The sequence below is a fragment of the Canis aureus genome, chromosome 10 (assembly GCF_053574225.1).
Source record: "Canis aureus isolate CA01 chromosome 10, VMU_Caureus_v.1.0, whole genome shotgun sequence".
Lineage (NCBI taxonomy): Eukaryota > Metazoa > Chordata > Mammalia > Carnivora > Canidae > Canis > Canis aureus.
In genome coordinates this window covers 21,112,104-21,138,286 of record NC_135620.1, presented here as the reverse complement: position 1 = coordinate 21,138,286, position 26,183 = coordinate 21,112,104, and the positions used below count along the sequence as shown (strand labels likewise).

Below are 26,183 nucleotides of genomic sequence, written 5' to 3'. Positions count from 1 at the left end.
GTCCAATCAAAGAATATGGACTAGAGGAGGCAGTAGAGGATAGCAGTTAAGAAAACAGGTTCTGGAGTCAAAATGCCCGGATATGAATTCTGGCTCTGCCACTTACTAAATGTATTGAGTTTAGCCAAGTTAATTCACCATGCTTCACTCTCCTGAGCTATAAAAAGGAAATAATTCAGAAGACCACTGTGAGGTTTAAATTAAGTTCATATATGTAAAGTACCTAGAACGTAGTCTGGCACAAAGTAAGCCTTCAGATAAATGGCTATCAGAAGGGGAATGGGATTTAATACATGATGTAACACGACGAGAGTAATTTTCTGAGCAAGTCAAAGAGCATTTTTAAATACGAATGCACACACACAGCCACTGCAGTACAATGTAGTGTTTAAAAGTTTACTTGGATTTTGTTTATATTATTTCATTGTTTCCAAGTCTGACTGCCATCGAGAACTGTAGGCAAACTTCCTTGAGATTTGGTTTCATCAACTATAAATAAAAACAACAGCCACTTACCTCAGAAGATTATTTTAAGAATGTAATTAAGATGTATAAAGCGCTTAGTTAGTACAATGCTTGGCACATGGCAGCTAAAAACTGATATTTTATTGCACTATACCGAAATAAGCACATTATAACTACACTGACCATTTGTCCTTATTTGCTAACCACAGCCCCATTTTATTGCAAGTTTTCACAATGTAATTACTCTGAAGTCATTCCCCTTTATATCTCAGTATGTCCCAGTTTAGATACAAAATTTCTCAGTATGTCCTAGTTTAGATAATAAATTATATGGTTACCCTAATTTATAACTGAAATATTTTCAGAATTTTCCATCTATTTAGTTATCTTCTCAAATGTTCTCTTATCTCTTTTTAATCACATTACCTCTTTGCTCTCCAATTTACCATCCCCATTTTACACACACACACACACACACACACACACACAGTCTCTGGCTCTCAGTCTACTGATCTCTTTATTCATGTGCTTAGTAACTTCAATGCTCAAATCCAGGTTTCTCAACAAATACTCAACAATATACTCAACAATGTCATGTTTCCCAAACCTGATCTTTTCCTAATTCCTAGCCATCCTTTCTGTCTGAATTCCAGAAAAACACTAACTGACCTAAAAATATCACCACCATCAATTTATATTTTAGTTGTCTTTAGGGATATCTACATTTCAGCATGTAACTCCTTGAGAAACAATGCTTTATCCCAAAGTAGAGAAGCTCTAAGAACATGAATTTCAGATAGGGAGCTGACTAGGGGAGATATTTTAAGAACCATTTTCACTCCTCAAAATCAAACAATTTTGATGGGTTTCTACTAAATAAATAAATTGGAGCAGCCTTGATATCTTTCTTTTTTGCTGGCTCCCAAATAATGCCATCAAAAACACCAAAGGCATTTAGCTCAAATACAGTCTAAGGTCATAGTTCTTCAAGGGTTTTGGCCTGTACCTTCCTCTTACACTGTACAAATGCTCCTCTAAATTACTTCAGATCACTCTCCTGAGTTCAATTACTATATACATACTAACGACAGAGAAACCTACTTTCCCATAGTTCTCCAGCCTAGGTGTCTTTTAGTTCAACCTCACATAACAAACTGCATACAGTGTATCCCATCTGCATGTGCTATCTCCAGCTTAAGTGAACATCAGTTCTTCCCTAGCACTCCTCTACTCCAAGCCCACTCAAATGATATTCATTAAATTCTCATCTACCCAGTTTCTCAAATCAAATCCTTGACTCCTACCTTTCCATATTTTCCCCCTATAGCCAAACAACAATAGAATTCTCTTAACTATTTTTTTCAATCTGTTTCTTCCCAACCCAAGAGCCACTGGTTAAGGTCTGGGCACCATTACACCTTAAAAATACCACTATAGCTGTTAACTGATCTCCTGGCACATTTTAGGCCCCCAAATTCATTGCTATTTGGGACAGAATGATCCTTCTAAAATGAATGTTTAGTGAGTGTTGTTTATTACTTTTTTTTTTTTTTTACTTGAAACTGCCAGTAATGACTATTATCCTCAGGAAAAGTCCAGCTAATATAATTTCTAAGGGCCTTTATGATATGGTCCCCAGTTTTCCTGTCAAAATCATTTACTGGCCCTTCCACTCAATGCCATCCAACCATTTTCAATTTTGTCCTGTTCCACGAAACACCAGGTTCTCTAATTTGTGACTATAGAGTATATTTGCTGTTCACCTCTACCTGGCCTATCTTCAGGATTTTATATGGCCATCACTGCCTTTAGGAAGCTTTCCCCAATCCCCAAATCTACATTAGGTGCTCTTGCAGTGTATCAGGTACCTTCTCTTTAGGGCACTTATATTAAAGAAGTTATCGATCCTGCTTGTACCTCCACATCATGAAAAGAAACTTATGCATAGAATATCGAATTCACAAGTTCAGGAATATGGCATCTTGTTTTGGTATCATATCTTAAAAGACATTGTAATAAACCAGAACATATCCAGAAAAACAAATCTGGTGGTATCACAATCCCAGATTTTAAGATATACTACAATGCTATAGTAATCAAAATAGTATAGTATTGACATAAACACTGACACAAAGATCAATGGTACAGAATACAGAGCCCAGAAATAAGCCTACACCTATATGGTCAATTAATCTATGTTATGACAAAGGAGGCAAGAATATACAAAGGGAAAAAGATGGCCGCCTTCAATAAATGGTGCTGGGAAAATCTGACAGCTATGTGCTAAAAAATGAAATTGGACCACTTTCTTACACCATACACAAAAGTAACGTCAAAATGGATTAAAAACCTAATATGAGACATGAATCCATAAAAATCCTAGAAGAGAACACAAGCAGTAGTTTCTCTGACATTGGCCATAGTAACATTTTTCTAGATATGTCTCCTCAGGCAATGGAAACTAAAACAAAAATATACTACTGGGACTACATCAAAATAAAAAGCTTTTGCATACTTAAGGAAACTATCAACAAAACAAAAAGGCAAACTATTGAAAGAAGATATTTATACACCCTTAAAAAAGAATGAGATTGTGCCATTTGTAACAACATGGATGGACTCAGAAAGTAGTATGCTAAGTAAAATAAGTCAGAGTGGAAAGACAAATACCATGTGATTTCACTAATGTGTAATATAAAAAAACAAATGAATAAACAAAACGCAGAATTAGACCTATAGATGCAGAGAACTGATGGTTGTTGTCAGAGGGGAGGCAAGGTAACAGGGACGGCAATGGGCAAAGTGGGTGAAGGGTAGTGGGTGATACAGGGATATAGTCATGGGATGAGTCACAGAAATAAAACCATAGCATCGAGAATACAGGCAATGATATTGTAATAGTATTGTATGGTGACAGTAGCTAGCCTTGTGGGGAGTACACCATAATGTACAGAAAGTCAATCGCTTTGCTGTATACCTCAGACTAGTATTAATGTTGTATGTCAACTATATAAAAATTTTTTAAACATTAGAAAAAGAATATATCCAAAGAAGAGTTGAATGATGAGGAATCTGAAAAATATTTCATCTAAGAGTTAAGGAAACTAGAGATTTTAGCCCAGCAAAAAATACTTTAGACAGAACAGCCTTCAAATATGTTTAGGCATGAGAAAGAGGAAGCATTATTGTGGGTTATCAAAGAGGATGGAACCAAAGCCACTATGCAGAAGTTTCAGAAAGGCAATTTCTGGTTTAAAAAAAGGAAGAACCATATAAAGTATAACTGCCCTCCAAAAGATACTGGGTTGGCTAGAAAATGGTGAATTCGGGATCCCTGGGTGGCGCAGCAGTTTGGCGCCTGCCTTTGGCCCAGGGCGCGATCCTGGAGACCCGGGATCGAATCCCACGTCGGGCTCCTGGTGCATGGAGCCTGCTTCTCCCTCTGCCTGTGTTTCTGCCTCTCTCTCTCTCTCACTGTGTGCCTATCATAAATAAATAAAAAATAAAAAATAAAAAAGAAAAAGAAAATGGTGAATTCATACTCCCTAAGGTTTTAGCAATTAGAAACACTAAAAAGATCCCTACATTTGATAGGTGATAGGTATTAAGAAGGGCATTTGCGGTGAGAGCACTTGGTGTGACATGTAAGTGATGACATTACTAAATTCTATTCTTGAAACCAATATTACACTCGCTATACATTAACTAACTAGAATTTTAAAAATTGAAACAAAGATTCCTGCATTTGAGAGAGAATGTCAGGCTAAATAATTACTGACAAACCAAACCAATTCTAACATTCTATGACACCCAAATTTATAAAATATTTGAAATGACTAGTGGCAGCTGAATTAAACCACATTACCCTACCCTATTAAGAACATAATAACCTAAGATGTAAGATTTAACTGCCTGTTTCACAAAGAAATCAGAATTACTCATTAAAAAAGCTGAATACACATTTTTCCTCTATTAATGAACATTTCAAAGGAAAAAAATGCATTTTCAGTAAGACTACAAATAAGACTGTTCAACCACTAAGCCACCTAGGCATCCCGGGAGTAACTTTTAAAAAGACTTTGTAGGGGCATCTAGGTGGCTCAATGGTTGAGCTCTACGTTTGGCTCAGGTTGTGATCCCAAGGTCCTGGGATGGAGTTCCACAGGAGCCCACTTCTCCTTCTGTCTATATCTCTGCCTCTCTCTCTGTATCTCTCATGAATAAATAAAATCTTAATATAAAAAAATAAATAGGGATGCCTGGGTGGCTCAGTGGTTGAGCATCTGCCTTCAGCCCAGGGTGTGATCCTGGAGTCCTGGGATCGAGTCCCACATCGGGCTCTCTGCATGGAGCCTGCTTCTCCCTCTGCCTATGTCTCTGCCTCTCTCTGGGTCTCTCATAAACAAATAAATAAAATATTTTAAAATAAACAAAGACTTTGTAGACTAACAAATATTTGGCTTCTGATTTATACATGAAGAGAGAAAGGCAAGAAAGAATTTTGAAAGTTTTCCTAATGTTCCATAGAATTATAATGGAATGGTCATTGGTACAAAAGAAAGAATAAGGGGACTATGGGATCCCTGGGTGGCGCAGCGGTTTGGCGCCTGCCTTTGGCCCAGGGCGCGATCCTGGAGACCCGGGATCGAATCCCACATCGGGCTCCCTGTGCATGGAGCCTGCTTCTCCCTCTGCCTGTGTCTCTGCCTATCTCTCTCTCTCTCTCTCTGTGTGTGACTATCATGAATAAATAAATTTAAAAAAAAAAAAAAAAAAAAGAATAAGGGGACTAAATACTCTGTACTCTCTGCTGCCATATTTAATTTTATCTTTAGGTCAAACCAATCTGGAAAGAAGCCATTTTTATATGAGTGAGAACAAAAGCACAAGAAAATAGGAAGTATTTATCTTCATGGTATAACTTTATTAACAAGCACAAGGTCTAAATTAGTCATTCAATGTCATATCTCACTACTATTTACAATCCCTATACTTTTATTTTACAACACTAAAAAATATCCTATTTTCATTAAAACATAACTTTTAATAAATAGACTTAACTCTTAAGTTTGATTTGCTTCAGAGATGGGATCTCTTCTCCTTATAGGAAAACCTTTTCTATTAAGAGTCTTTAAAAATAAGCTTGAGAAATATTATTTATCTTTCCATACAACTCTACAAAACATTTTTGTATATATGGAAGGCTGTAACAGGAAAGAAACAAGCCTCTATTTTGAGTTGAATTGTGTCCAATTCCCCCCTACAATCTCCCCCAAGACAGTTGAAGTCCTAACAACATCCAGTACCTCTGAATACGACCTTACGTGGAAAGAGGACCGTCACCTATGTAATTAGTTAAAATGAAGTCATACTGTAGTAGTAGGGTGGGTCCCTAATCCACTGTAATTGATGTCTTTATAAGAAGGCAGCCATGGGAATATACAAAGAGGGAGAATACTATGTGATGAGGAAGACAGAGATTATGGAGCTATGCAATTGCAAGCCTAGGAATGCCAAAGATTGCTGGCAAACCATCAGAAGCTAGGAAGAGTCAAGGAAGGATTCCCCTACAGGTTTCTGAGGGAACAGGGGTTTAATGACACCTTAATTTTGGATTGCTAGCCTCCAGAATGGTTAGATAGCAAATTTCAATTGATGGTACCTCATTGTGGCAGCACTAGAAAATGAATACAGCTTTCATTTGATTAGAAGAGTAAAAAAAAAAAAATATCACATGAATCTAAATGTTACCATCATGATCACTACAATCTAAGATCTAATGAAAACAGTCCTTGGCCTTGCTTTGCAACTGTGACTGTCAACAAGGTCTTCAGCTCAACAGAACTGAGTCCCCATGTTTCTATTAACTACCCATTTTATTCACTATCCAGACTATACTGCTATCTAAGCCACTATTATAAATATGTGTGTGTTTTCCATCACTCTCTAATTGGGCAAACAGTCCTTATGTTCTTACATCTTATTAGTCATTTTTACTAAGTAGTATAAATACAAAGTAAATGGGATGTGAATTTTTTTTAATGAACTCAGTTTTTTGGTTTGTGGTTTTTTTCAGTATTTTATTTTAAATTCAGTATTGTTAACATACAGTGTTATATTAGTTTTATGTGTACAATATAGTGATTCAACAATTCTAGACATAACTGAGTGCTCAGCAGGGTAAGTGATAAGTGTACTCTTAATCCCCTTCACCTATTTCACCCATCCCCCCCTACCCAGTTCCCCTCTGGTAACCATCAGTTTGTTCTCTAGAGTTAAGAGTCTGTTTTTTGGTTTGTCTCTTTTCTTTGCTCATTTGTTTTTCATAAATTCCACAGAAGTGATATCATACAGTATATGTCATTCTCTGACTTATTTCACTTAGCATAATACTCTAGCTCCATTCATGTTGCTGCAATGGCAAGACTTCATTCTTTTTAAGGCTGAGTAATATTCCATGGGGGTATATCCACCATATCTTTTTTCTCCATTCATGTATTGATGGACACTTGGGTGGAATGTGAACTATTACATCCTCACTCTACCAATCACTCTGTTCTCCATGCCAAGATAAGTACTATTAACATTTCCTTATGTATCTTTCCAATGATATTACATGCATTTATAAAATTACATATATAAAATAGACATATCATTTTTGTGGTAGATATAACGATAGCATATTACATTTATCATTCCATACCTAATTTTTATTACTTCCTATATCTGAGATTTTATTTGCTATACAGTACTATACAGATGTATTACAATATATTTAACTAATCCTCTGTAGATGGATATCTAGGTTGCTGCCAACATTTATCTTTATCATAAATGATGCTCTAAGAGCTGTCTTTTTGTCTTCTCACTGAGCTCTTCCTTTGCCATCCTTTTTATAACTGCAATCTCCTATTTCCTACCTTAACAGTCCCCACCTTGCTCCCATGCTTTATTTTTCCTCATAGCACTTAAAGTTATCTGGCATTCTATAAATTTCACTCATTCACTGATTGTCTTCACCAACTAGAAAGTAAGCTCTGTGAAGACAACAATTTTCGTCTCTTTAGTTTGCAAAGAACTCCTACTATGTAAGTACCTGGCACATAGCTAGTGCTCAGTAAGCATTTACTGAATAACTCAATATTTTTATTCAATCCCACAAAAGAAAAACACACACGATAACGCAAAGACAATAAATCTTCCCTTTAAAGCAAAGTAAGTCATAGTTCCCAAAATAATCAGTTATTTGTCCTCTTTGTCCTGTATTAATTTTCTATATTACCTCAAATGAGGTTGTTACATTTTAATTTTTTTTTAAAGATTTTAGTTATTTATTGAGTGAGAGAGAGAGAGAGAGGCAGAGACATAGGCAGAGGGAGAAGTAGGCTCCATGCAGGGAGCCTGATGTGTGACTGGATCCCCCGTCTCCAGGATCACACCCTGGGCTGCAGGCGGCGCTAAACTGCTGTGCCTCCAGGGCTGCCCATTACATTTTAATTTGATATACTCCATGAACCCAGGAGACTCTCCATTTAGTTCAGCCTATCTTCCCAAAGATAATACTTCCTGATCTTTCTAAATATTACTTAAAGGATGAGTCTCTGTATCTTTTATGTAGTGGCCCGCCTGCAATCAACAGTATCATTGACATGAAATTTCTTCTACCAGCTGTACATTTTCAATCACCAGAAAAGTGACTCAATGTGGTATTATTTCTGGTAAATGCAGAGGGTGCAGAAATCTCAACTTATTTTGAGAATGTCAATACATATTTAATTTGTCCCAACTGCCTTCCTAAGGACTTAAGATGTGGTAAACGGTGTCATTCTCTTCCAGAACATTCAGTATATATTTCAATCAAGCCCTGGCACAAGGGGCCTAAAAGTGGCCAATGATGAATTGTTCAGTGGAAGGGAAGGGGGGGATATACTTGATGAAAGAAAGAAAGAAAAGAAAGAAAAGAAAGAAAAGAAAGAAAAGAAAGAAAAGAAAGAAAAGAAAGAAAAGAAAGAAAAGAAAGAAAGAAAGAAAGAAAGAAAGAAAGAAAGAAAGAAAAGGAAAAAAAAAGAACAGGGTCTCCTGGGTGGCTCAGTTGGTTAAGTGCCTGCCTCTGGCTCAGGTCATGATACCAGGGTTCTGGACTGAGCCCCATGTTGGACTCCCTACTCAGTGGAAAGTCTGCTTCTCCCTCTCCCTCTGCTGGTGCTCTGTCAAATATATAAATCTTAAAATTAGAAACAAAAGAAAATTAAGTTCTCACTAAGTTTTATATTATCAAAATTTAACAAATCTATATACCATAAAAATAAGTCTATGTTCAACCATTAAAATTTCCAATTAACGGTGTGTGTATACACACACACACATATTCAATATCAAGATCCTCATCTTAAAACAGCTTAGTATTCAATACAGACAGTCCCTGACTTAAAGATTTTTCAACTGTACTATGGTGAAAAAACTATATATATTCAGTAAAAACTGTACTTCACCAATTCTGAATTGTGGTATTATCTTGGGCTACCGATATGGGATACAATACTTTGTGATGTTGGGCAGCAGCAGTGAGCCACAGCTCCCAGTCAGCCATGCTATCTTGAGGGTAAATGACAGATAACGTTGTTTTTCATTTTCAGCATTCAATAAATTACATGAAACATTCAACACTTTATTATAAAATAGGCTTTGTCTTAGACCTTTTTTACCCAACTGTAGGTGAATGCAAGTGTTCAGAGAACCTGGCAGGCTAAGGTGATGATGTTTGGTAGGTTAAGTGTTTTAAATGCCTTTTAGTTTCTGGATATTCTTAAGATGTAACCCCATTCTAAGTTGAGGAAGATCTGTACTTTATTCCAAGAGAACACAAGAGACAATTTCCCTAACAATTTCAATTCCACCCACTCCTGTGTATGTACAACCTTGTCTGTTACCAAGAGCCAAATAACCCCTAAACTTAGCAAAGGAATCATCAGGAAGGTTTATTGGTACTGGGTTATGCTTGTAACAACTTCACTTTGAAAGATTTCTCTAAACTCAAAAGCAAAAGGGATAATAGATGAAAATTGCAAGATAACTTAGATGTAAATTAGAATCGTGACCTTTTATATGTATTTTTAAAGTTGTTATTTCTGAAACAGGGAAGAATCTGCATTTTTAAAAATTTAACATGATAAAAAAAAAAATTTAACATGATAATATGAGCACTGGGTGTTATACTATATGTTGGCAAATTGAATTTAAATAAAATATTTAAAAATTTATGGCCATAAAACAACTTTGAGGTTTACTTTTTTTTCTTTTTTTTTTTAAGTGGGGTAAGGGGCAGAGGGAGAGAGAGAGAATCTTAAGCAGTTCTACACCCAGCAAGGAGCCAAACATGGGGCTCAACCTCACAATCCTGAGATCATGACTTAAGCCAAATTCAAAAGTCGGGTGCTCAATCAACAGAGTCACCCAGGCTCCTCAGGCATTTACTTTTTTAATGAAGCATACAGTACTCTTCCCCTTATTCCTGGTTTCAGTTACCCACTATCAACCACAGTCACAAGCACGGGATCCTCCTTTTGAAATACGGTCAAGAGTAGCCTAATATTACTTCACAATGCCTACGTCAGTCATCTCACTTCAATCCGTCACAGAGGCATTTTTTCATCTCACATCATCACAAGAAAGAGGAGTATAGTACACTAAGATATACTGAGAGGGGTTGCTGGCTGGCTCACTTGGAAGAGCACATGACTCTTGATCTTGAGATCATGAGTTCAAGCCCTACACTACACAGTATAAAGATTACTTAAAAAAATAAATAAATGAGGGCTCCTCAGTGGCTTGATTTGTTAAACCACTTGACTCTTGGTTTTGGCTCAGGTCATGATCTCAGGATCACGGGATCCAGCCCAGTCTTGGGCTGCACACTCTCTGTGGGGTCTTCTTGTCCCTTTCCCTCTTCTCCTTCCCCTGCTCTATTTATTTCATTAAATAAAATCTTTAAAATTAATATACTTTTTTAAAAAGCTATTTTGATATAAAAAGCCCACATTCTACATAACTTTTATTAGAGTATATTGTTATAATTGTTCTATTTTATTATTAGATACTGTTATCAAACTCCTACTGTGCCTAATACATCAACCTCTATCATAGGTATTTACATAGTAAAAAAAACTATAGTAACTAAGGGTTCTGGGCTATCTATCCATGATTTCAGACATTTACTAGGGTCTTGGAAATATTTACCCCACAGATACAGGGGATTGTTATATGCTGGATGGCTTGTGAAGATTTCCCCACACCCAATAGTTTTTATAATGATTCATGTTTTCTTCCATTATTTGTAAGGTTTTCTTTTGTATACTCAACTCTGGAAAATCAAGAATTTATTGTGGTATAAAGTGTAAGGTAGGGATGCCTGGGTGGCTTAGTGGTTGAGCGTCTGCCTTTGGCTCAGGACGTGATCCCGGAGTCCTGGAATCGAGTCCCACATCGGGCTTCCTGCATGGAGCCTGCTTCTCCCTCTGCCTGTCTCTGCCTCTGTCTCTCTCATGAATAAATAAATAAAATCTTAAAAAAAAAAAAAAAAAGTGTCTGACTACTATGTTCACTGGGCTATAGAGCACTACGAAAACCACAATGGTTTCATCACAAAGGTCAGTTTTACAGTTTTTCAAAACAAAGCTTTCAAGGCAAAATTAAAAAGGAGGTAATTTACTTAAAAAGATAAATACACAATACCAATTAAAGCAGAAGATTAACTATTCCCTTCAACCCGGTGTAAGGTCTGATACTTTCCAGTACTACATAAGATAGGTCTGGACAGTTGTAAGGAAATCCACTTTGAGGTCTCTAAATTCCTTCTATGCTCTTTTTAAAACGGACGTGCCTTGGATCATATGGCTAGTTCTGTCGGTGGAGTGTGCCATTCTTGGTCTAAGGGTCATGGGTGCAAATCCCAGGTTGAGCATAGAGATTGCTCAAAAAAATGATTTAAATAACTTTTTAAGTAAAGTAAAATTGATGTGCCTAGGCATCATTCATTCTTTTTCCACTTTCCCTTTCACTATAACCCTTCTATGTTGTAGAAGAAAGCCCAACTTCTTAACTCATCTCAAGCCTTAGTACTGATTTCTAAGAAGTCTACAGTGCACCAAAGGCATAACTGGCAGAGATGGAGCTTCATGTAAGCAAACCAAAAAATATTCAAAGAAATTCATGGCAAGACTCCTTGTCTAATCAATATGTTAGAATTTGGTAATGAAAATAGTTATCCAGTAGTTGTTCAGTGCAGGTGTTGTTATTTCTATTAGCATTGCAAATGTCAGGCCACATCTGACAAGAAAACATACACAGTCTGGCTTGACAAGGAGGACTAACAAATTTTACAGTATTTCTTTCCTTTAAAGTGAATAAGCAGAACACACAGGGTCAAGGTGTTTGGAAATACATTCTTTAAAAACATTAGACAACATACAACACTCCAGAAATTACATCTTTGGAAATTTCATAAACTTAAGGTTGTAATGTCATTTCTAAAATTTATGAGGAAGTACAAAGTTTTCCAAAAAAGTTTTAGAAAGTACATACACAAGAAAGTTCAAAGATACATGAACTTGCAGACACAGAGTAACATTGCCCTAGAACTAACTAGGATAGCAACAGAATACTATCAGCTCTTTAAAAATAATCAATTTAGGGATCCCTGGGTGGCGCAGCAGTTTAGTGCCTGCCTTTGGCCCAGGGCGCGATCCCGGAGACCCGGTATCGAATCCCACGTTGGGCTCCCGGTGCATGGAGCCTGCTTCTCCCTCTGCCTGTGTCTCTGCCTCTCTCTCTCTCTCTCTCTCTCTCTGTGTGTGTGTGTGACTATCATAAATAAATAAAAATTTTAAAAAATGAAAAAAAAATAAAAATAATAAAAATAATCAATTTAGAAAATAGTTGGGAGGAAAAAATGGGCACTGACCCTTCAATTTCAGTGCCCAAAAATGCTTATACCAACACCTAATCCCATGCTCCTTGCAAGCAGTCAACAGGCATCTCTAAAGCAGACTTAGGCAGCACTGAGTGGCTGTCACATGAGTGCTGAACTCTTGTTTTTGGCTCAGGTCATGATCTCAGGGTTGTAATATCCAGCCTGTGTCAAGCTTCACCATCAGTCCTCTCAAGATTCTCCTGCTGTCTACCCCAATCGTGCCGGACAGGACAGGACAGGACAGGACAGGACAGGAAAGGAAAAGCAAGCAGAGTTAGGTTTCCAGGTCAACTTAATACTGTCTTGCAAACAACAGATGCCAAATGAAGCTACACAGTAATATATTCTCAAATACTTAACAGTGAAGAGCCCAAGATACAACATTTCGAAGTTGTTTGGCAAAAGGCTATTTAATGACATGCTCAACATACTAAAAATACTAAATACAAAATATGACAGCTATAAAATACTTTCTTTTTTTTTTATAAAATACTTTCTAATACAAAAGCACACTAACTTGTAATATTCTCAAAATTTTATAAGGAAATAAAAATTTCTTTAAAAAAAATTCACTATCTGGAGCACCTGGATAAGTCAGTTGTTAAATGTCCGACTCTTAATTTCAGCTCCAATCAGGATTTTGTTTATTCACTTTTGTTTTATTTTTGTGAGAGAGAAACAAAGCATGTACGCACAAGCTGGGAGATACGTAGAGGGAGAGGAAGAAGCAGACTCCCCACTGAGTGAGAAGTCCTAAGCGAGACTTGATCCCAGGACCCTGAGATCATGACCTGAGCAGAAATCAGACACCTGACTGGGCAACCCAGATGCCTCAATCAATCAATCAATCAATCAGCAAGCTCAATATCAGAAAAGCATACATGTTTTCATTCTAAATTTTAAGGGGAAAAGCTACTTTTGCTTGCACATTCTTTTTAAAGATTACGCAGCTTCTCCTATGTTGACAAATTAATGAACAGAGAGGTAGCACTAAATGATTTTTAAAAAGAAACATTTTAAATTACATTATTACCTTAATCCTGTGAAAAACAGGAATTAGGGAAAGGCAAGATTTTCTTTTTCTTTTTTAGATTTATTTTAGAGAGAGTGAGCAACAGAGAGTGTGAGCAGGGGGAGGATAGTGGAAGAGGAAGAGAGAGAGAATCCCAAGCAAACCCCCTGCTGAGCTTGGAGTCTGACACAGGGCTCAATCTCAGGACCCTGACATCATGATCTGAAATGAAATCAAGAGTTGAACCACCCAGGCACCCCCCAAAATAGAGTATTTTATAATCATATTCTCTGGAAATATTATACCTATTCAACCCAGAGGTAAACACAGTATAAAAGAACTTTCTACAAACACTGGTTTATTTCCAAATGGAAATATTACAATAGACATGCTGCTTTATGAAAATAACAGAAGGGTAAGGGCTCACATTATAAGAAAATGTCCTGAACATATCAAATCTAAGGTGGATTTTTTTTATCTCACCATCTTCAAAATACACTGGATGTAAAGACATAAAGCCTTATCACCAAAAAATATGAAGGCTTCTGCTGAATGTTAGGTTACTCAAGTTGCACTTGACATTCATTCTTTCCTACCACTCCTTATATGTGCCTTCCTGTGCCTCAGGTGCAGGGAAGTTAAAACAAAATAAAACCAATAAACCACATTTCCCAGACTTCATGTTATAGTTAGCACTGGGAATCTAAGAAGGCCTCTTTTGAGATTTGGAAAGCAAACGTGAAGGAAAGAAAATTATGAAGCTATCCTTCTATATTGCTCATTTAAGTGGTTAGCAGTAACACAATGAAATCAATGTGATTAGAAGCAATTACAATAACTTTAGTAGCCAGAGCAAGCAAGCAGCAGTCATATCACATATTCAGCATACCTATGATGGTTACCTTCCTGACCCTTCAGCTATGGCCTTACGTTCTTAAACATATAATCCAGTGATGGTTCTCTAACTCCAACTCTTCCAAACCATCCAATGATTTTTTTAAGTATCAAATGGCCTGTATAATATTCTTCTATTTGAAAATCCCAGATACTATCTGTATCTTGCAAAGAACTCTCACAGATACACTAGGAAGAAGTTTAAAATGTATACTGAGAGGGTGCTAGGTGGCTCAGTCAGTTAAGCACCTGACTCCTGATTTCGGCTCAGGCCATGATCTCAACACCTGTAAGATCCTGCCCAGGGACTGGCTCTGCACTCAGAGGGGAATCTGCTTGACATTCTTTCTCTCTCTTCCATCTTCCTGCTCAAGTGATACTGACTGTCATAAAAGCACATTGATTGCTGGCCTTTTCTGTCCAATGTAGCATAAAGTGATTCTCTTAAACTGTAGTCTGATTTCTTTTTTTACTTTATGTTTATTTATAATATAAGACAAATGTTAGGTCAACATAAAAAAGTAACATTACAACAGTGAGTGATCTTGGCTGGATAAATTTATCAGTAATACACAATGAGGAGTATGCTTACCTCTCCCCCTGCCCCATCCCCTACTTGTGCTCTCTTCTACAATAAGTAAATAAATTTTACAAAAAAATAATACATATCCACACAAAAAGTTGCAGATTAATACTCACAGCAATATTCTTAATAGCCAAAATATGGAAACAAACCAAATACCTACTAACTGATGAAGGGATAAATGAAATGTGGTGTATCCATACAACTGAATAATATTCATATACAACAACCAAGGGCTGATACATGCTACAACATAGAAGAACCCTGAAACATGCTAAGTAGAAAAAAACCACTCACAAAAAAACAAAGTGTATGGTCCCATTTATATAAAATGTCCAAAGGAGGCAAATCTAGAGACAGACACAGATTAGTGGTTGCCAGGAGCTGGAGGAGATGGAGGAATGGGGAATGACTGTTAATTTATTTTCGGAGTAACGAAAATATTCTATAATTACACAAGGCTGGGGCACCTGGGTGGCTCACTCAGTTAAACGTTTGCCTTAGGCTCAGGTCATAATCCTAGGGTCCTGGGATGGAGTCCCATGTTGGGTTCCCTGCTTAGCAGGGAGCCTGCTTCTCCCTCTCCCTGCCACTCCCCCTTGCTTGTGTGCGCGCTCCTTGTCTCTGTCAAACAAAATCTTTTAAAAAAATAAAGTAAAATTACACAGTGCTGATGGTTGCACAACACTGACTTAAATACTTTAAAAGGTAGATTAGAATAGGTAAGTAACAATCCTGACACCAATTCTGAAGTGAACATACCAACACCAAGCAATTCTCCAACACCAACTGGCCATCAATCCTAACATACCTAGAGAGCTCTAGACCAGATCCCACAGGCAGGTAAAGGGGCTCGGTCCTACAAGACTGCTCCACCCTCCAGAGGTCAAGCTTAAGTCCAGACTGTCATCTGTGCTTCTGAACTTTAGAAGTTCCATGACCCCTTCTCAGGTTTGATTAATATGCTAGAGCAGCTCACAAAAGTCTGAGAAATGTTTCAGTCACAAGATTACCAGTTTATTATGAAAGGATGTACTTCTGGAACAGCCAAATGGAAGAGCTACACAGGGATAGGAAAAGGGCCTGTAGCTTCCCTGCTCTCTGAGCATGCCACTCCCCCCCAGCACCTCCATGTGTTCACTACGAGGAAGTTATCCTACCCCATCCTTTAAATTTTACGGAGGCTCCATTACGCAGTCATGATTGATTAAATCACTGGTCACTGGCAATTCAACTTTCAGATCAGAGAGGTAGGATTGAAAATTCCAACCCTCTCATCACAGGGTTGGTTCCCCTAGCAACCAGCGGCCATCTTTAGAGCCTCCCAAAACCCACCTCATTAACATAACAAAAGACACCTTTATAGCTCTCTTAGAAAATTCCAAGAGATTTAGGAGCTCTACACCAAAAACAGGGAAGACCAAATAGATTATTTCTTATTCTAACTCACAGTGTCACATGTATTATCTCGATAAAGCTGCCACAAAAAGAAAAAAAAAAAGCACCTCCTCTCTCAAAAAAAGAGCAAGGATTATTTCCTTGGAGCCTCAGGGAAAAAAACACTAGTCTTTGATATACATCAAAATGCTTTTGGGAGAAAAAAAAAAAAAAGGTTATACACATTTACACTTCTTCCAGCAATAAATTTAGTACCTGTATCACTGTGATCAAGTGAATTGGCAACAGTTCTTAAATCTTAAATCTAGTAAGAGAAACTTGGTTTTTTTCCATATTTTAGTCCCTTTTTTTTCTTCTGCAACGTGTCAGTTCTTAGCCTTTAAAATAGACATCGTTGGGGTACCTGGCTGGCTCAGTTGGATGAGCATGCAACTTGATCTCAGGGTCCCAAGTTTGGGGCCCATGTTGGGTGTAGAGATTACTTAAAAATAAATTAATAAGTAAACAATCAGATATCTTTATGCCCATAACTGTTATACTATATACTATAAATCAAGAGTTTAGTTACTTTCTTACCATTTTCAATCTGTTCTACTTAGGCTTTTAACTTTAACACTCTTCTTAAAGTTAAAATACTTTTTAAAATAGTCTCAAGACCCACTCTCCTACAATAGGCAAATTAAAAGAACATTACAATACGAGTTCACCTGGCCTACATGAATTTCCAGTTTCCTGACTGCAATTCACTTTCAAGTAAAATGTTCAACTGACTCTGAAGAGGTTTTAAAATAATATGCAGTAGCAAAACGAAATGAAATATTAATACTTTCTGCAAGCCAAATACTTAATGTATACCTCATTTAATCCTCCCAAAACTATTACCCTCACTTAATAGAGAAAAAATTAAAATCAAGGACACCTGGGTGGCTCAGAGGTTTAGTGTCTGCCTTCCACTCAGGCTGTGATCCCGGAGTTCCAGGATCTAGTCCCACATCGGGCTCCAGCAGGGAGCCTGCTTCTCCCTCTGCCTATGCCTCTCCTGAATGAATGAACAAATGAACAAATGAACGAATAAACGAACAGAAAGGAAGAGAAAAGAAAAGAAAAAGAAAAAGAAAAAATTAAGATCACCAAGATTCAGGGTTTGGCTATGAAGCAAATACATGGTGAAGTTATGGATCAAACAAAGGTGTGCCTAATTCCAAAGTCCATGTTCTTTCTGCCACTTTACAATGCTTCCCAAGTCACTGACTCTGAAAATCAGACAAGATTTTGAACAGTGGTGCTGCCCTTTACTATGTGACTAATTTCTGAGCTTTAGTTTGTATCATTCTTACAAAAACAAGGTCTTATTCACAAAACAAATACAAAACTGGGGAGACTAAAAATTCACTGTGAAATTAAAGTTTGAAAAATACCTATTTCTCAGTCACAAGACCCACTCTCCTCCTACAATAGGCAAATTAAAAGGACATTACAATACGAGTCCACCTGGGTTACATGAATTTCTAAACACTTTTCTTGAATTCATATCAAGATTCACTGAACCTTCCAACATTTACAAATATTACAAACTCACTGAAAAACATTTTTTTAGGAATTGCTAATCTCCCCTTTTTGCAACAAATGCATCATTTCTCAATAGAAAAGGCTACATTAATTATAATGCCTTTTATCCTTCTTTATGACATGAGACATGTTTACAGGATTATATGCATCACCCATGAGGTAGCACTACGTTAAGAGAAATGGCTACTTTAGCTACTCAGGAAAAGAGTACAGGAGCTTGTAAGTAAGCAATAATACAATAAAAAAAAATATGAGATAAAAAATAAAAACAAGTAGGAAACCAACTTTCTACTCTTCTATAGGTAATGAATACAGCTGTCATAGAGGAAAAGTCATTTAAATTATACAACCCTTAAAGGACCCTTCATATAGCTTTAAAAACTGCTACTTTATTTTTTTTAAGATTTTATTTATTTATTCATGAGGGAGAGAGAGAGAGACACAGAGAGAGACACAGAGAGAGAGAGGCAGAGACACAGGCCAAGGGAGAAGCAGGCTCCATGCAGGGAGTCTGACGTGGGACTCAATCCCGGGTCTCCAGGATCAGGCCCCGGGCTGAAGGCGGCGCTAAATCGCTGAGCCACCTGGGCTGCCCAAAAACTGCTACTTTTAGTACAAAAGTACTTTTAGCTACTTGATAAGATTAGGACTGATTTACAAAGCATGGAATATACCAATATATATGAGGGATTCTTCCACAGGATCTGCACATCCACAAAAACAAAAATCAACTCAAACATTAATACAAGAATTCTTAAATTAAAACTTTTTTTCCAAGAACTCCCTGACTCCTCTTTCTGGCATATTAAAAAAAAAGTAAAAATATAAATAAATAAATAAAAATTAAAAAATAAATAAATAAATAAATAATAAAAAATAAAAAAAAAGTAGCAATATCTAATGAAACTTTTACAAACTGGATAAAAACCTTTAAAAAACACCTTCTTTTCCCCTGAAATTATCTCAATATTAAGGCATTGGTAGAAGTTGGGGCAGAACAAAAAATATGAACCTATCTACACTGCCCCTTATTTTACCCTAGGGCTATTATTAAAAGAAGTCTACTGTACACAGAATCATGTACTGTTTTACTTAGCTGGTATAACACAATCAAGCTATTGTGCAATGGTAAAAGAGCCCTTAAGAAAAAAATTACTGCTGAAGTAATTTTTGAGTCGAGGTGACTTACCACAATTCTACTCTCCATAAACACCATTGTTTTTAATCACAACTTTACTTACAGCTTTACCCACTGTCAAACAAAATTTTCACTTTCCAATGAGATCCTTTCAAACTAAAGTAATAAAAAGTCATGCTTTTATGATCACAGTATTTGCTCAACTGTTACTAAGATCTGACTTCGGTAAAAAAAACAGGCAACTTATTCATTGATTTGCCTGGAAAGACATTCAACAAAACATTACCAGTTTGGTTATCTGACGATGAGAGAATTATGGATGTGATTTTTTTCTTTAGCTTACACGTATACTCTGATTCTCTGCATCAAACACGTGTTTAGTGCTTGTGCATGAGAGAGAACAACTTGAGTTAAAGGGTAAGAAATACAGGTGCCATATTTTAATTCAATATCACCAATTCAAATCCACTTATTCAGAGTTTGTGTAATGCTAATGTCACTCAAGAGCTGTCAGTAAATTAACCAAGTTCAATTTTTAAATTAATTTCCTCAAGAAAATCTTAAATAGATTTCCTCAGATGCCTATAAGAAAATAATCTCTTTATTGAATGGGGGGAAGAGGGTGAAAATAGCATGGAATGTGCAGGTGGATCATAAGAGAGACGAGAGAATAACTACTGAAACCTGAGAAATAGAACATTATTTCACTGATTTAGAGATAATGATTCAGAGAAGAAATCAGAGTAGCAGGAAGTAGATAGATAATCAGAGACAGCAAGTAAGCACTCAGAGGTAGACGGGCAAAAGAAGAAAACAAAAAAGTCAGAAAAAAAAAGAAAAACTGAACACAGGTGTATTTATGTAAATCATTCTGAAAAGCAAATTTTAAAATAAAAGTTACCGAATAATTTATGACTCAGATTGAATCAGCTCTATTTTCTTTGCCAGGAAAAGAACACCTTACAATGGGCACAGCAACTCAGAAGCAAACCAAAAACACCTTCAAAGGCATCTCAAGATCTTTTGTGCCTGCTCTGAAATGAACTAGTCAAAATAAGATGTACAGTTAAACAATTAAGATACAAACATACAAATAACCAGTTTTTACACAATAAAAGAATCTACAAATCATCATCAGATGTGAAAGGAATGCAACTTTGAAAAACAGAAAAGTACAGCACTGAGGTAAATCACTGACGGAACTGACTACACAGACTAAAATAAATTATCTTCAAACCAAAATAACTAACTCTGCTCGGTTAAACCATAAGAAAAAATGCTTGTCAATATTCAAGCATTTTTTATCCATAAAAACAGCAATTTTGTGAGATTCCATCCAGTGGTCTCCTGATAAATATTTAACAGCTACCTCTCTGAAAAAAAAAAGGCCCTGATTTATAGCTTTTGCAGATTCCCATGTTGTAAATAGTCCTACCATAGCCGGTTTCAAGCTGCCATAATGATGTCACTGAACATGAAGCTGGAAAGATGCACAAGATCATCACCAGCTTCCACACAACACTAGTTCCACCCAAGACTGTTCTAAGGATCATCACAGCAGTTCCTAAATTTTTTCATACTTAAATCAGGCTTTTGACTGAATAATCCCATTTCCTACTCACCCAAGTTAGAAGGAATACATTTTCAACACTTTAAGATGTCAGTATACTAATTAAATTCACTCACAATAAAAAAATAGATGAGATTACTACCTTATTCATTCAACACTTTACTAAACATTTTTTTTAATATTTTATTTATTGATTCATAGACACAGAGAGAAAGAGGCAGAGACACAGGCAGAGAGAGAGGGAGAAGCAGGCTCCATGCAGGGAGCCCGATGTGGGACTCGATCCCAGGTCCCCAGGATCACACCCCATGCTGCAGGCGGCACCAAATTGCTGCACCACCGGGGCTGCCCACTTTACTAAACACTTACCAGTGGCAGGTATTGTTCTGAGCATTGTTGACAGCAAGGAACAAGAAAAAGGAGTTCCTTGCTCTCATAAAGCTTAATCTATTTTAGGACACGCTTTAAAAAGTTAAAAGCATGGGACTCCCAGGTGGCTCAGCAGTTGGCGTCTGCCTTCGGCCCAGGGCATGATCCTGGAGTTCCGGGATCAAGTCCCACATCAGGCTCCCTACATGGAGCCTACTTCTCTCTCTGCCTATGTCTCTGCCTCTCTCTCTCTCTCTCTCTCTCTCTGTCTCTCATGAATAAATAAATATTTTTTTTTTAAAGTTAAAAACATTAAGATCTGATAAGTGCTCTAAGGCAAGTGTAACAGTGATGGGAAGGTGCTGTTTTAAAGTGGTGAGGAAATGAGGTGATCTTTAAGCTGAGATCTAAAAGATAAGAGCCCAGCCTTGCAAAGATCTGGGAACCATCATTTCAAACAGAGGAAACAACTAGTATAAAAACCCTAAGGCAAGAACAAGCAAAGCCTATCTGAAAAATTATTTAGTGGCTAAACGCAGTGAGCAAAGGTGAGCTACCCTGGGAAGTTGTCAGGTCCCTATTATATAGACAGAGTGTGAGTGAGTTTGTATTTTTCGGTGAGTACAGTTTGTATTTTATCCTTAGCAGATCGGGAAGAGTAGTTTGATAAATTTGTTGAATGAATGAATGCATATTATAGGGAGAGAGAGAGTATGCATGCATATATGGGGGAGAGAGGTAGAGGGAGGAGAAAGAATCTTAAGCAGACTCCATGCCCAGCACAGAGCCTGCTGCCCAGGGCAGAGGCGGACGCAGAGCTCAATCTCACAACCCTGAGATCATGACCTGAGTTAAAATCAAGACTGGTACGCTAATCTAACTGAGCCACTCAGGTGTCCAGAAATAAGGATTTTATTAATCCAAGATGGGTATTTCTTATGTGAAATGTAACCTATGAGTTCATATAGGCCAATGAGAAATTCTTGACCTTTTTAAATTTTATTTAATTCAGGGGGGGGGGCGGCAGAGACACGGGCAGAAGCAGAAGCAGGCTCCATGCAGGGAGCCCGACGTGGGACTCAATCCCGGGTCTCCAGGATCACACCCCGGGCTGCAGGCAGCGCTAAACCACTGTGCCACTGGGGCTGCCCACAATGAGAAATTCTAATGAAGATTACATAATTACCCTACAAAACAGAACAATTAATTCAAAACTGTAGACAAACACTTGTTAGTATGTCATCCAAAATAATTTTACAAGATACAAAAACTTTTAAAAAACTGTGTCACAGGATCCCTGGGTGGCGCAGCGGTTTGGCGCCTGCCTTTGGCCCAGGGCGCGATCCTGGAGACCCGGGATCAAATCCCACGTCGGGCTCCTGGTGCATGGAGCCTGCTTCTCCCTCTGCCTGTGTCTCTGCCTCTCTCTCTCTCTCTCTGTGTGACTATCATAAATAAATAAAAATTTTTAAAAAACCTGTGTCACATTTTAGTAAGAAAATTTTTATATTTTAATTTCCTATTTAATATGAAAGAAAAATATACCACACCTGACTTATAGGTATTATTGCTTAGGAGTTAAAGTATCAAGCATACACAAGTTTATATGACATCTACGTATTACATCTACGTATATGACATATACGTATTACATTACGTATTATAGTATGAACTATAAATACAAACCAACACATACGTACCCATACCTCTATGACCATGAAAATTAAGTCCACCTTTTGGCCATATAAAAGTCCATCAGACAAGTCAATCAAGACAAATTTATTGCATATTACATAAAAATAGGGAAGTCTTTAGATTGGTTTATGGAGAGTAACTTATACCTAATGCATAAAAAGTTATTCAGGAACTTCTAAGCCACCTCTTTTCACTATTTAAAGGATTTTTAAAGGGATGCCTGGGTGGCTCAGTGTTGAGCGTCTGCCTTTGGCTTGGGTTGTGGTCCTGGGGTCCTGGGATTGGTCCCCCATGGGGCTTCCCAAGAGAAGCCTGCTTCTCTGTGTCTCTCATGAATAAAATCTTTTTTGAAAAGGGGAGTTTTAAGTTTATTTTTTTATTTTTCTTAAGATTTTATTTATCCGGGCATCCTTGGATGGCTCAGTGGTTTAGCACCTGCCTTCAGCCCAGGGCGGGATCCTGGAGACCAGGGATCAGGTCACATCGGGCTCCCTGCGTGGAGCCTGCTTCTCCCTTTGCCTGTGTCTCTGCCTCTCTCCCTCTCTCTCTGTGTCTCTCATGCATAAATAAATAAAAATCTTTATTAAAAAAAAGATTTTATCCATTTGAGAGGGAGAGAGAGAGCAAGAGAGCGAGCAAGAGAGAGCGCGCACTAATGCAACAGCAGAAGGGGGAGATAAGAAGAAAAGGAGAAATAGGCTCCCAGGACCCCAGGATCATAACCACAGTCAAAGGCAATGTTTAACCGACTGAGCCACCCAGGTACCCCTAGAAGTTTTTTTTTAATTAACAGGAAATAAGGCATAACTCAGAAAAAAAGAGTTTAAAAATAAATAAATTTTAGGGGTACATGGCTGGCTCAGTCAGTGGAGCATGTGACTCCTAGTCTCAGGGTTGTGGATTTGAGCCCCACACTGGGTGTAGAGATTCTTAAAAATAAAATCTCCAAAAGTAATTAATTAATTAATTAATTTTTAAAAGGGTTTAAAAAATCTTGTCTCAGCATAATGAAATACTGGAAGCTTGCATTATCATTAATTTCCCTCACACTCCCATTTTCCACCTGAGTATTACTTAAACTACAGTTTTAAAAATGCACATATATACATTCAAGTATTTTTCATTTAAGAGCACAAATATGCTTATAAACATTACTCAATAAAATTGTGCACATTAATGTAGCTATCTGCTAGCTTACCACAGAACTACAATAAAACTACTTACAGACCCCCCTTTCCTGAGAGAGCAGTAAATAGGCAGTGCAATACTAAGCACAAAGCATACTAAGAAATTTGTGTACACTCAAAATCTTTAAAACTATGACACCTCGGGATCCCTGGGTGGCGCAGCGGTTTGGCGCCTGCCTTTGGCCCAGGGCGCGATCCTGGAGACCCGGGATCGAATCCCACATCGGGCTCCAGGTGCATGGAGCCTGCTTCTCCCTCTGCCTATGTCTCTGCCTCTCTCTCTCTCTCTGTGACTATCATAAATAAATAAAAATTTAAAAAAAAAAAAAAAAAACTATGACACCTCTGCTTGAGCTCTCTGCAAAAAAAATTGAGAAGTGCTAAGAATATAGTCAGATAAAGCGGTTTCTTGTAACATTAACTTTAACAAAAGGAGTTTGGCAATAGAAAAGCAACCAAGTTTTGGCTCTCAATTTCACCTGAACCAATATCCCTGATAAAAGCAAGGTGTAATACAGCCCAACCTGCAGAGCCTAAGCCCATGTAAATCACCAACACTCAGAATTCAAGAAACAGCCCAAAAGAAGTATGGAGCAAGACAAAAATAGTGTAAGTGTTATCACCCTACTTCCAAATCAGGCTTTTCTTTTCTTTATTCCATTTACCTTACCTCTCTGTTCTTTCCTATCTGTCCCTAACCATTTTCCTGTGTATTTTCACTTTCCATACACAAAAATTGATTTGAACATACTTTTTGTCTTTTTATCTAAATATTTTTACTTAATTCTTCTAGTACTACATGATTTTAAAGAGTCAAAATACTTTTAGTTATACAAACATACATAAAAGCTGTTTTCAAAGACATGAATAACAAGATAAGCAGTCACTCATATAACAAATGTGAATACCCATCATGTGCGTAGTATCACTGTTCTGAATACTGGGGATTCTGCAGTGAATAAAAGAAAGCTCTCTCCCTAAGGACACTACAGCAAAACTGTGCTTGGCAGGTTCAAGAAAGTTTAAGGAAATCCATCTGCCTCATGTGGAATAAACCAAGGAGAGAGTAATAGGACACATCATCAAAGAAGGAGGTACAGATGATGGAGGGCCTTTGTAGGCCCTGTTATATTGTGGCTTTTAGTCTAAGGAAAGCCACTGAAGGGTTCTGAACATAGAAGTAGCATAATTAAACTTTCATTTCAAAAGGATCACCCTGACTACTGTCTTGAGAACAGAAACAGCAAAGAGACCAGGAAAGAGACAACTAAAATAAGATAGGCAAGAGACGATGGTTGCTTAGATGGAGTGGCAGGAGTTGAGAATAACTAAGTTATGGCTGTATTTAGTCTTATAGTAGATTTTAAGATAAGTACAGGACATATTTTCATGATACATTATTTTGAATTAGACGTAGGGGTGTGAGAAAGTGAAGTCAAGAATGTCTCCAGGTTTCAGCCACAAAAAACTAAAAAATGAGGTTGACACCTAGTAAGATGAGGGAGATGGAATAAGAACAATCATTGGGGTAAAAGAAAGAAAGATGAAGAGGTTAGTTTTGACTTACGAAATATGGGATGTCTAGTTGGGAATGCTGACTTGGCAGTTGGGTACAAAAGTCTGGAGGTTAGGAAAAAAGATCTAAGCTGAGGATAACATTTTTAGTTTGAACTATATGATAATTCTAGCTGGAGAATAGGATGAGATTACAAAAGACTACATATAAATATAGAAGAGGTTTAAACATAGAGCTCTAGGACACTGCCTTATTTTTTAGGAGTTGGGGGTTACAAAAAAAAAAAAAGAAAGAAAGAAACTAAAAGTAAGTAGTAGTGTCCCAGAAGCAAAGGGAAAAAGGTTTCAAAGAGAAGAAAATTATCAACTATGTCAAATGCTGCTGCTTCATCCAAAGGATTAGGACTGAGAACCGACTACGGAATATATCACCAAGGAGGTCATTAGTAAACTCAACAAGAGTAGAGTGAAAAAGAAAAAAAAAAAAAACTGAATGTTATGGATCCAAAGAGATATGGAGCACTGATGACCACAAATAACTTTCAGAAAATAGTAGTTAAAAGAAAAATGTGTTGGGAGAGGTATGTTTGTTTTAAAGATGGGAGATATTCAGCACATCTCTACTCTGGTAAGAATGATCCTGTAGAAATGGAGAACAGTGATGACACAGCTCACTGGAAGCCAGGAGCCTGGGATGAATCCTGAGGCAATGCCATGTCCTTGACAAGGAGAAGAGTATAGAACCAGGGGCAAGAATGGAACCCATGGTCATAGCAAAATAGAAAATGCAGAGAGTGTGGGTACAGATGCAAAGAGAGAT

The 26,183-nt window shown here is 37.3% G+C and overlaps 1 protein-coding gene and 1 pseudogene across 7 annotated transcripts in view; one reads left to right on the top strand and one right to left on the bottom strand.

Moving 5' to 3' along the window:
* LOC144322817 (plakophilin-4-like) overlaps positions 1 to 26,183 on the top strand; it is a 45,258-nt pseudogene that overhangs the window by 12,823 nt on the left and 6,252 nt on the right.
* The window catches only part of CDC42SE2 (CDC42 small effector 2), a 112,651-nt gene that overhangs the window by 80,736 nt on the left and 5,732 nt on the right, over positions 1 to 26,183 (bottom strand). The window lies entirely within an intron of this gene.